The sequence below is a fragment of the Acanthochromis polyacanthus genome, chromosome 20 (assembly GCF_021347895.1).
Source record: "Acanthochromis polyacanthus isolate Apoly-LR-REF ecotype Palm Island chromosome 20, KAUST_Apoly_ChrSc, whole genome shotgun sequence".
Lineage (NCBI taxonomy): Eukaryota > Metazoa > Chordata > Actinopteri > Pomacentridae > Acanthochromis > Acanthochromis polyacanthus.
In genome coordinates, this window is record NC_067132.1 from 7,923,011 (window position 1) to 7,935,244 (window position 12,234).

At 41.3% G+C, this 12,234-nt stretch overlaps 1 protein-coding gene across 1 annotated transcript in view; it reads right to left on the reverse strand.

Moving 5' to 3' along the window:
• The window catches only part of znf438 (zinc finger protein 438), a 56,990-nt gene that overhangs the window by 22,827 nt on the left and 21,929 nt on the right, over positions 1-12,234 (reverse strand). Inside the window, exon 2 of the mRNA XM_022192199.2 lies at positions 2,489-2,584. The gene's annotated coding sequence lies outside the window, so the exon portion shown is untranslated. The remainder of the gene's footprint in view (positions 1-2,488; positions 2,585-12,234) is intronic.

A 12,234-nucleotide genomic window follows, 5' to 3' on the forward strand; every position in this document is an offset into this window, starting at 1 on the left:
GAATATCGGTGCCAATAACTGACCCCTAATTTCTACCTCAGGAACTTGCGCCACAGGTGAACAGGACTCCTTCTTAAATTTAGTTCCTCTATATATGGTTCCATTAGGGGTCCAAAGGGTCTAAATGAAACTCAGTGGAGATGCATATTGCCTTAATGAATGTCACTGACAATGATCAGGATGGAGCAGCCCAAGAGATTTTACAACCAAGTGATTGAAGTCCAGGCTTTGCTGTCCATTTCTGCAGAGTACTGAAGTCAGTGGGAATTTGACTTTTGATACGTCAGCAGTCCAATTTGCTTAATGTATCCAGGGCACAAAATTGTAATCAGCACATCAACCCACTTAGTCATTTTTCATATTGCTAAACTGCATGCATTGTGCTAATTGTTTGGCAGTGCATGGTATCTGAAATTATTCCAGAAACTGTGTGCTGTGATAATCTTTGTTATAATGTAACGGCACATTTGCTTGATCAATCACAATCATCAGCCCAGCCACTAAGCCCTGAAAGTACATGGAACTTGCATGTTTTATCACCTGCTGTACAATACCAAAATTTCATAGCAGAAACTGGATGCCAAAGCAGCCAGAGAACAGTTGGAACAAAAGGAATAGCAGTGAACAGTACTTGTACATATTTCAAATAACATGTTTCACTGTTGCTAAGTTCCTGCAGAAGTAACTAGCAACTGGACTCAAATGTTTCACAAATTAATTTTAAGACATATAATTGAAAGGCCTCGGTGCTCTCTCTGTAAAATACACTCTTTCCCTCTACTGAAAGGAACATGTTTAGGTGCTGCGTAATTTAAACAGTCAGTATTCAGAGAACAGAAATATCTGCAAGTGATTTGAACATTTCTCGTGAAAATGTCTGACTTTACATGAATTTTGACTAAATTATGGGTACTATCCCAGCCTGTAAGTATTCAATGCAAGAAAAATACTTTTTTTCCCCAAACAAAATGCAGCAATTTTGCCCTCTAGATGATTGATGCACACAATAAATATTTCTGAAACTGTAGCACATAGTTATCTGTAATTATTGGTATTCTAATTATTATTGCTGTAGTAGCTGAGCTGCTCCAGTGGAGTATCTCAGTGGCAGACAGTGCTGTGCTTTAGTAGAAATCTTCCAGGAGGGACAAAATATTTAAACAGAAACACAGCTGGACTCAACTGAAAAAAAAAAAAAAACAGTGTGAATACTCTGTTGCCATTATCTGGCTAAATAAACTCCTAAAACATGTCACTCAGCCTCAGTCTTTGTCTAGAGTCCATAAATTGAGCATCTGCTAAGGTGTCTTTGTTGGGTTATTAAAACAGCAGCAAATGCTGTCTGGCAGCATCAAAGCCAGCCTTGGACCGTAATGATCAGTGATGCTGCTGTTAAATTAACTAGACGTGTGCACTGTTCACTCTAATAGGACGGATTTCGCTCCACTTGCAGATGAAGAAAAGAGAGGCAGTGGACCAGGTAGAACAGAGGAGAAGAGACAATATGGAAAAGATGTTAAAATTGCTTGCAGCCACTGCTTTACCAAGAGACAATGTTAGCAGATCATGTAAACGCAATCTTTAATGATGCTCAGAGATGTTTCATGATTAAAAGACATCCCAGATGAGGGCCAGATTGGTAATGACAGGGGCAGGGGAAACCTTGCCGTTACAAGGACTTGCATAAGCTTTTAATCTCACATTAAGTCTGGCACAAACACTGATGGAGAGATGAGAGGGAGGAAGGTAGGAAGGATCACCGTATATCTAAGAGACTGGAGGAGAGGGGAATAGAGGGAAATGTGATGGCTGAATAGATGAGCTATTTTTATAATGAGGTCAGCGTGAGCTGTGGGATTTCATTCTCCTGGGAGATACACACACACTCAGAGGAACTGTGGCGATGCATCACTCCTGCTGAGTAGGGCTGCCTCAGTCCACAGGAGAGACCTACCCAGATGTCAGAGTGAGGATTTCAGGGATTTTTGTCATAACTTGATTGGTCAGGGCATACTTATTTCCTGTCTTTACTATGAAATGAGAGCTCATGGTTAATTATGGAACAAAGCTAGCAGTTTCTCATCTTCCCTTTGCTACAGAACAAACAGATTTGTCCACTATAATGTCTCCTATTGTATGTAATACTGCAAAAAGTAATTCCAGAACACAGCAACAACCTCAATCCACCATCCAATAGCATTTTCTTGGGAGCAATTTCTGATTTAAGGTTTATAGTTGTGCCTTGTGACTATTTTCTGTCAATATGCATGATTATTTATGTTGATACAGCATTACTTACATTGATACTTAGATTTAGTATTTTTCATGCTGCACCTGAATACGGTAGGTATAGTCGAGCGTTAAAGGTTTTTAAGAGATATTTTTAAGTTATCTGCTCTTCTCTTGCTGTGACACTTGAGTTTCTGTGTGAGGGATCAAAAAAGTTTGTCTTATCTAAAAACGACTGACATTCACCCAAAGTGTTTACCGATTGGATGATCCTTCCTCCTCAGCTGCTCCCTCCTCTTCCTCTCTCTGGATGGTGCCCGGGTCGTGGTCCCGTCCCCCTCTCTCCATACACCCCCTGTGAATACATCACACATTAATGATCAAATTGTTGACAAAAACAACAGCAAACACTGCAACTGATTTAATGTAGAATTATTAAAGAGGCCCAAAGCTCCCAGCATTAGCCCTCTGAACCCCAGGCAATTTCTGGCTGTTTTTTGATCCTGTCACATATTTCTTTACTTCAGGTTTGTTTATCACTGCAATCTGAAATCCTGCACCTCTATGGAAGCAGCACAATCCCGATCAGGAGACGGGTGGTGTCAAAAATGGTGACTATGTACTATAGATATACTACTGTTCACTTTTTTAAAACACAGCTTGCAGCTCAGCCCAGTTGAGATAAAAAGACCCTGAATATTTGTCACATGACTGTTGGTTGCAGCTTATTCAGAAACAGTTGAATGAAAGTGAAAAATGATTTCATTAATTATTCAACTATTTAAGTTGACACCAGTGCCCATCACCCAACTTTCAGCCACTGATAGCAAAGTCTGACCAGTCAGCTAACCCCAGTTAAAGCCAAAACCCTGTCAAAGTAATCATTTCTTATAAATACCCCCAAACTGAATTGATCTTAACAAAGCTGACCATGCCACCTGAATGAAAAGCTCATTACCTGGGGCTGGCTTGTGTCTTAAGGACCATTAATCAGCACTCAAGTGGAAAATTAGCTACAGCAGCTAGCAGGTTAGTTCAGCTTCATCTCACAGTGTTGTGATTCTAAAGATGTTCTCAGACAAACACACAACTCTATAAAGAGTTAAAACATGTTTTGGTGCTTTGTGTCACCACTGAGCTCCAGGATGGACAATGAAAGGGAGACCATACATGAGTTGTAACATAAACTGCATGTTTAAAATAAGAGGGAAATTAAGGTAAGTACAACCAAAATCCTACAAGACGGAAGCCAAAAGCAAGACAATGGCTGACTGCCACCACCTTCTTTTTATTTTATTTTTTTGCCAGTCCAGGTGAGCTGAATCCCCATGACTTCACCCAACAGACATCTGCAGGAGTACGCCTGCTCAGAAGGTACTCATGTCTTTGAAGCTTAAGGAATCAAGCTAGCTAGAAATTAGCTGAGCTCATGAGAAGCTGAGGGTGAACGTGACTGAGCGAAAGGTCGGGGCAGCAGGGACAACCCCACTGTCAAGAAAACTACAACTGTAAACTATAAGCAATTAGGGGCAAAGGAGCATTCTGAAATAACAAAAACTGTGATATTAACATAGAAAAATGATGTTAAATGTTTAGAATAATGAGTTGAGCTTTAATATTTTACTAAGTTATTTTATAATTATTATTTCTCCAATATGTTTTACTTTGTGTTTTAATGATCATTTCTCTCTCGACATCTTATTTATTAGTTTAATATGAACTAGTTGAATCTCATTAAAAAGCACCAAAAAGATGGTGTTTACACTCTGTTTCCATGCATTCAATCGAGGAACATTAATATAGTCCATATATTTTAGTAAATAGGAGAGGCGACCTCTCATGTTATCTATCAGCATATAAAGAGTAAAATGATGCGATGGATGCATACAGCAGCGACATGGTTTACACACTCTCTGCATGGCCTGTTTCACAAGCACACACACACACACACACACACACACACACACACACACACACACACACACACACACACACACACACACACACACTATCAACAAACTCTCTCTTTTGCAGTCCCTTGCTCTCTCTAAATGCCTGTCGCTTCGGCCCTCCATTAAGCTGAGCGAGTGCTCGTTTAGCCAACAGTGTCTCGGCAGTTGGGGACGCAGGCTGCCCACTCAGTCAGATCCAGCTGTATTAAATAAATAAGGAGCGCTCTTCTGTGTAAATTATTCATTTAACACGCCTTATCCTCTTCCAACAACCTTGTTAGAGCAACTCAGGAGTGGAGAGGGGGTGAGGACGGCGGGGGGGGGGGGGGGGGGGGGAGCAGAGGGGAAGAGGCAGACACCGCAGCTCATGTGCGACTCAGCAGAACCTGTGGTGCATCTCTAAGCTCTCTGGGCGTTCAGTCGTAGGGGGGCTAATTCGCTCTGACACCTCCTTTGTTTCAGGCGGAAAAGAGCTGCATACACACAGCTACACATTTGCTCACATGCACACATTCTTTGGCACACACTGACATACACAAACTTAGAGGGAAAGAGCACAAGAAAGGAATTTTTAGTGCATATTCATAGAATAATCATTCTAGTTGTCTGGATAAATTATTGAGAAATGGGAGTCCAGGACACGCGATGCTGGAATGTAGGCGCTGTTTTTTGTGCTGCCTGAACTCAAATCAGACAACACAGCAAGTCATCCACTCTAAACAACCTGATTCTAATGAAGCAGGATGGGGACCAATAGAAAAATGCCTATCTTCAACAAAACCGCTGTCGTGGATATTAACCTTGAGAATAAATGCAGGACAGTAAAGAGCACCTAATGTCTGTAGAATATATTCATGGCATGGCTAAAAGAGACATTTATTTAAGCTGAATTAGGGTGTACAATAAGCATCCATAGCTGTGCATATACACACGCTATTTATTTTAATATTGAAGATCACGTTGAGGGAAAGGCTCTTCACTTTCACCTCTGCAAAGTCAGAAACCAAACAGCTTCCAAACTTAATTCCTAATGCCTAAATACCCCATTAATGCTTCAGTACTAAGCTTCAAAGTATATTGTAATTCTTTCCAGGTATGGGGGAATTAAAAGTAAAAGCAGTCTTTCAGTTAACACGATTAACCTGGAACTTCAACTTCTGCTCAGATCATCAATCACAGTGAAGGCAGATTGTACGAAAGGAGGCTTACATTTAAAAATGAAATAAGGCTACCTTTTTTTTTTTATTACCACACACTGCAGGCCAGAACTAGACTGACTTTGGTGACTGCCAGTCGGGCTTAAAGTTCCAAATCTCACGCCAAACCACAGCTGAATCAGACTGGGAATTTCAACAGCGACTTTACAGATCCCAGATCAGCCCTGCACAGACCGACCTGCTCTCTCTCTCCCTCTGACTCCAGTGTTCAGCCCCAGAGCGGGAGGTTGTTATGTCAACTCTGACAGTGCTCATTACCAGCCTCTAAGCTCTGAATTGGAGTTAACAGGCTTTGGCCCAGGCAGAGGCCAGCTAGACCCGGCTGGTACAATAGCATCAGTGTGTGTGTATGTGTGCACGTATGTGCTGAGAGTTAATCACAAAACACTCTTTCATTTCTAAATCACACCCCGAGGCCACAGTACATTACAGAGGCACTGATACGCAATGTGCAATGACATCTACTGCTTATTTTCATTCTCACTCACAACCTCCTCCGTATGAGGACTGATCACAGCATCGCGCTGCCAAAAAGCTTCTGTTTGAGTTTATGCATGTGCTGCTGCTGCTGTGTTGTATTTCTGTTTTATCACAGACAGTTTCTCCGTGAGCGCTCCAAGAGTGTGACACAAGGCAGTTGAATGAAATAAACATTATTCACATACGGTTTTGCATGTCATAAAATAAGTGTACAGAATAATTTTGTATTTTACAATGGAAAGCATGTAACGGAAGTGGCTTTCAACCTACAAGTTTTACATTTGCAGGTTGCAGATTGCGTACAAGTGGGATTATCCAACTGGTTCTACACATGCAAACCTGCATCACCTGCAGGAAAGGAAAACAACAGCAGTCAAGACCTGCAGATTTATATTGGATGGTGTTCACTGACCTTTCCATAAGCATCGGATACTGATATTCATTTACGCCAAGCCAGCGACAAGATTACACTGGTTTTTGATTCTATTAAGATGGTTATGATCAACAAGTTTCAGCTCCTTTTGCATGCAAATTTTACCATTAGACTCCTCTTCAAAACAGTGCAAGCCCCACATGCTCCATATGAATGCTCAGCTGAGAGACAGAGTCCTGCTGAGGAGAGAGCTGAGGGTCATATTTAGTTTTTGACAAATATTAGCAATATACACTACCGTTCAAAAGCTTGGCATCATTTAGAAATGTCCTTAATTTTGAAAGAAAAACTTTTTTTTCAATGACGTTAACACTAAATTAATCAGAAATACAGTCTAGACATTGCTAATGTGGTAAATGACTATTCTAGCTGGAAACAGCTGATGTTTAACGGAATATCTACATAGGAGTACAGAGGAACATTTCCAGCAACCAATGCTGGAAATGGGTCTGCATTTACATGTTCTAATGGCATATTGTGTTAGCTAATGGTGCTGACTGATGATAATTGATAATTGATGATTAGAAAACCCTTGTGCAATTATGTTAGTACATGGAAAACAGGAAATTGCCTGGGCGACCCCAAACTTTTGAACGGTAGTGCAACTGATCACAAAACATGAAGAATTGAACTGATTGCACAGACAGGCGACATTCTCAGTAAACTTGCTGCTTCAGAAAACACTGCAGGCATTACGTTGATGACTGCACAGTCCACCATGCATTAAAAAGTCCACAGAGAGCGCTGTGTTTTCTATTTATGCCACATGGACGTTTATGGGCCTAATGAATGAATTATCTTTATTTACAATGCACTTTTTACAACAGAGCTGCCTTTATGATTCATTGCACATACACTAAAATAGATAATGTTGACAGAACTATGTTATATTTAGGCCACGTTTAAGTCACACACTGTAATTTTACAGTTTATAATATCCTCGAACACTTAAGTACATTTTGACATTGACCAGTTAGGCAAATTTATGTCAACTGCCTGAAAACGCATCTTAATTAAAAAAAAAATTAAAAATGTTGCAATGAAACCTCTTGCAGTAACATAGATGACTTAATAACATATGTATGTTTTTCTACATCACATTTTTTTCTACAGTTTACATGTTTGAGTAACTTTCTCTCGCTTAGTGTGTAACAAAGTGAATGTTGTACCAATTTACTGCTGACAGCTATATAGTACATTAGCAGAAGAAAATAGAGCAGAAAGATGTCACCCAGAAGGAAAGTTAAGATAGTTAGGATATCAACAAATAAACAAAAATAATAAGTATGGTTTAATGCTTCACAACAAAAGTCATGATTGGTCAGGACCGTGTGGGTTAAAACGCACAAGAAGACTTTTTCTCCATTACAATAACGGTCTGCATGTTTACAATTGGGCATGCAAACTCATCACAATATGCATTAATTAATATTAGTGTATAAGATGGAATACTGGCAACAGAGTTTGCAAGGAAATGTTGGGTTTTTGCAGTGAAAATATTTCTACAAGTGGGCATCACACCTGGAGCTTTTCCTACACTGGCTGGCTGTTTCATATTCTTGTAGAAAACTGTTAATGCGTGATCCAAATAAGGATTGGCATAAAAAATATTCACAGCTTAATGTATCAACAAACAAAGACAGTGTATATAATTGTTTTGAAGCATTAGCATTTACCCGAGTCTGTCAGGTTTTCAGAAATGAAAGCAGCACTGAGCGGCCTCTAGAAACAGACTGTAACTGTCAGTGTGTACGGCTGAATGCTGTTCAGTGTCTGCTGGCTCTAATGCTGCAGGTGTCTCAGCAGGCCTTGTTGGTATGCCCCGGCCTCCTCTTCCCCTCCCCTCTCAGGGCAGAAACCACCTCACGATGTCAGTGTGTGATTACACTTGATTAAGGCTTTCCACTTCAAACACTCCTGATGTTTATACAGTCCCTGATATGGCAGATGGGATAAAGAGCAGGTACGGCCTCGTGTTTGTGTCGTGTGCGTGTGTATTTGTGTGTTTGCCTCGATGGGTCAATGGATGTCATTAAATCCAGGCTTTGTGGACATTCAGTACACTAAATTTAATGATATCCTGAATGCCATATAATAGCTGCTTCTTTTCTCTACTTCTACCTGGGCCTACACAAACCATGCAGTGTTGTTTAACATTCAGAACGAGTGCAGCTCATAGGCAGAGGTGGGGAGGAGAATGGATCATTTCTTCAAAGCTTACTTAAAAGCTTTGGTGGTTTTGCTACAGGCACTGGAAAAGCTATTACCAAAACATTTTAAAAGTCCAATTTCTATGTCAGTGTTTTGTTGGACGAGAGGAGCCAAAATCTCATTAGTCATTTATTGATTTGATTTATGCTCTATACCATCAATTCTACTGTATGTCTAAACTTGGGCGGGGCCAAAGACCTTTACCTTGTTTTATAAACAAGCTGCTTTTCAATATTTTCCTAATCTTCAAGCAGAATGAGAAGGACAAAAGTGCGAGGTGTCCCACAGCTGCAGCACTGGAGCCTAAATTAGCCTAGACCACATGAAAAGCTGTCGTCTCTATTCCAGGCCGGGGCGGGAAAATTACAGCCCTTCTCTCTCTACTCTAGCATTAAACCTCAATTAGTGCACAAGTATACTGATGATGTCATCACTGAGGGACCCAAGAGCCTTGGAAATAAGGGGTGCTTCACTTTACAGCAGCAGACGCACACAACGGAGCCACCTCAAACTTCCAGGTCTTTTCTCTCAGCAGCTCAGAAACTCCATCCATCTGGTGAGAAATAAGATGATGTTCTTGCGATATGGCTTGGAAAAAAACAAAAGCACAAGAACTTGTGGCCTGGTTTGGCTAAATTTACCAGGAATTTTAATCCTGAGTCGTGACTGGAGTTTTCCCAAGAGAAAAGAGGTCAGCGAGGTAGGACAAGAAAAACTCTGGTTTGACCCCCAGTGACCTGGCAGGAGACAGAAGAGGAGGAGGATGAGGAGGAGGAGGGTGACGGGGCCTGGCTCCTATCCAAACACTGACATGAGTGTTTCTACTGCCCTGCCCTCAGCAAACCAGTTATATTACACAACAAACTTACAGAATCACCGGAAGAAATTGAACTCACTGCTGCAAAAACTGAGCTACACTTAGGCATTTGAGGTTTACCGACATTTTAGAAACCAAATCAAATGAAGCTTTATTGTCATATCAGTTGAGATAGCGTTTCTCCAGGATTCTAAAACCAGACCAGCAGCTTCGTATTCTGACTGCTTGTGGAATGAAGCTGTTTATCAGTCTGGTGGTTCTTCTATAATATATGTATTTTACCTTATATTACAATTACTCAGCTTTATTTATTATTGTCACCATGAATTTGAGCATAATTTTTATTACTGATACCAACTGGATATGATATTTGAAATCTTAACAGTACAGAGCAATTATTCAAAACTTTTGTGTGCAATTATAAAAAACCTTTATTACCCAGTTCAGTATCTGTTCTGATGAAACTATGACAAAGCATTAGGCTAGCAGGACAGAACGAAATAAAGGACACATCTTCCCTTTGTCTTTCTACACAACAGTGAAACATGCATAAGAAAGAGACAAAAATGGAGGCCAAACTTGAGCAGAAAACATTTACTGAACTGAGACATTTTTGACTGCAATATCTGCAGTCAACTACCACAGCAGATATGATACCACTGCCTCCTTCTTCCAAATGGACACCACACCGTGTGGAGCTCATTGCAATAGTTATTATGAAAGGAAAAGTGGCACCGGGTATTGCTGTAGTTCTGTCATGACAGGATGAATGTAAACGATACCCCCGAAAAGGCTGTTTGCATTTGAAAATGTGGCAAACTCTTGAACTTGCAGAATTTAGAGACAGTCGCCAAAAAAAACAAACTGAAGAGCAGCTACTTATAAATTACTGGATCCCTAAGCAATGATAAGAGCTGTCAAATCCCACTGATATCCAATCCTTCCAAAGCAATATAAAGCAGAAGAAAAGTTCAGAAAAAAACTGTTTTAAGAACTGGCAAAGCTGAAGTGTTTATCATATGACCGCTTGTGTTTCTTGCCCCATCGCAATTTATTGTGGCAATGTTTCCGTGTTTTCAATTACACACTGTGGTGAGAGCAATTTTAGCAAAACCATAAGAAATGATGGCCAAAGCTACTAAAATAAAACTGAGGCTGTAATGAATCAGATTCACCCTCAAATGCGCTCTGTGTTTCCAACAAAAACATCAAATCCCGGACACAGCGCTCTCTGGATGTTATGGTCGTCCCTTTGCTGCAGGGTCACTGTTCCTCCATGTCATACAAAGAGATGTGCGACTTCAACACAAAGTTCAGCATGGGAACGCTCGCAGGCACCACCTCGTACCTTTCTCCTCCTCCTATCGCAGAGCGCTGCTCTCCACACTCTGTGAATAATGCATTGCGGCTCCAAGCAACTTCTCACCAGTTGTTCAAGCAAGCTGCCCGAGGACCACAGGTCCTCTTTGGTGTACCTCCACCTGAAGAGATGGATCGCTCTCACATCTTCAAAGAGAAGTCAATCACGCCATAGATTGTTAGTACCACCCAGTGGGTTTACAAAACTGTTACTCAGTCTCTCACAGGTGCAGAGAAAAGGGGATGGGGCCCACATTTCACAGAAAGTGGAGCAGAATTTTTTTTAGAGCCAAGCTCCGACAAAAACTTGGAGCAGGGGTGGGGGCGATGACGGGGGTGGTTGAGATCAAAAGCCTGCAAGTTCCTGGCGAGCGGACCCAATCAGCCGAGAGGGCCAAGGAGAGGAGGAGAGACAACCGCTTCCCTTTTAAATTGATCCCACTGAGACCCTCAAGGTTTCCCTCGCAGGACTCGCAGAAAAGTGATAAAAATCTGGCCCTGTGGATCTGACGAGGAACTGGGAGGGGAGAAGGCGAAGAAGAAAGGCTGTTTCGGGGGAGAGACACAGAAAGAACAGAGAGGAACTGTGGGGGGAGATCAAGAAGAGACGAAAGGGTGGGCTCGTTCTCTGAGGGCGCATGCAGACATCGATGTGCGCCAGCAAAGAGCAGAGCAGGGAGAACTGGTGCTATCACCTATCAAACCTGTGTTACATGTCGGATAATGGGCTCAACCAATCATCCACGGGTGTATCTTTATTCTGCCCTGGTTCTGGCTGCTGAAACGTTGGATCATTTTGAGCTGGCCTGAGATCAGACTCTGGACGAGGCTGGTGTCGTTATCCACAACATGCTGGGGCCTCAAAGGAACAAACGCTATCAGAGCAACCCAGAGACCCTGCAGCCTGCCAGACACACCGCAGACCTGCCCAGTCGGCAACTCGAAAACACAAATGGACACAATAAGGTGGTGTGTGTGTCCTTTCCAATTCCAAAGACGCATTTTACAATACAATATCAAGAAATTATTAACAGGGATCCACAGTCATCAAAAGAGCAAAACTCAACAACAAATACAGTCTTGTCTTGACCTGCAAGCAAGATGCTATCACCGTTTACATCTAAAAAAAAATTTTTTTTCAGCCTCTTCTATCACAGATCCAACTGCAGAATCAATACTACAAATTCCCCATGACTTTTCATAACAGGGTTGAACCACTTCCATGACCTAAAACCCTGATTTCCCTGTGAATGGTGCCTTCTGAGAACAAACAGGTGAACCTCACCTGGTGTTTGCTACATTTGATCACCGCCTAGACAATGTATGCAAAAAAGCTGAAATATATCTGAATAATATCTTATTTAGTGCATGTGCATAATATGACATTACAAATCACACATTTCTAAAAGGGACAGTCCAGCATTGATACTTTTCAGAAGGAGATCTTAGAATGTTAAATATCCAACATGATGTTTTTGTCTTCAGCCTGTCATAGAAATCTATGGCAGATTTGTCACTCCAGGCTAAAACATGGAA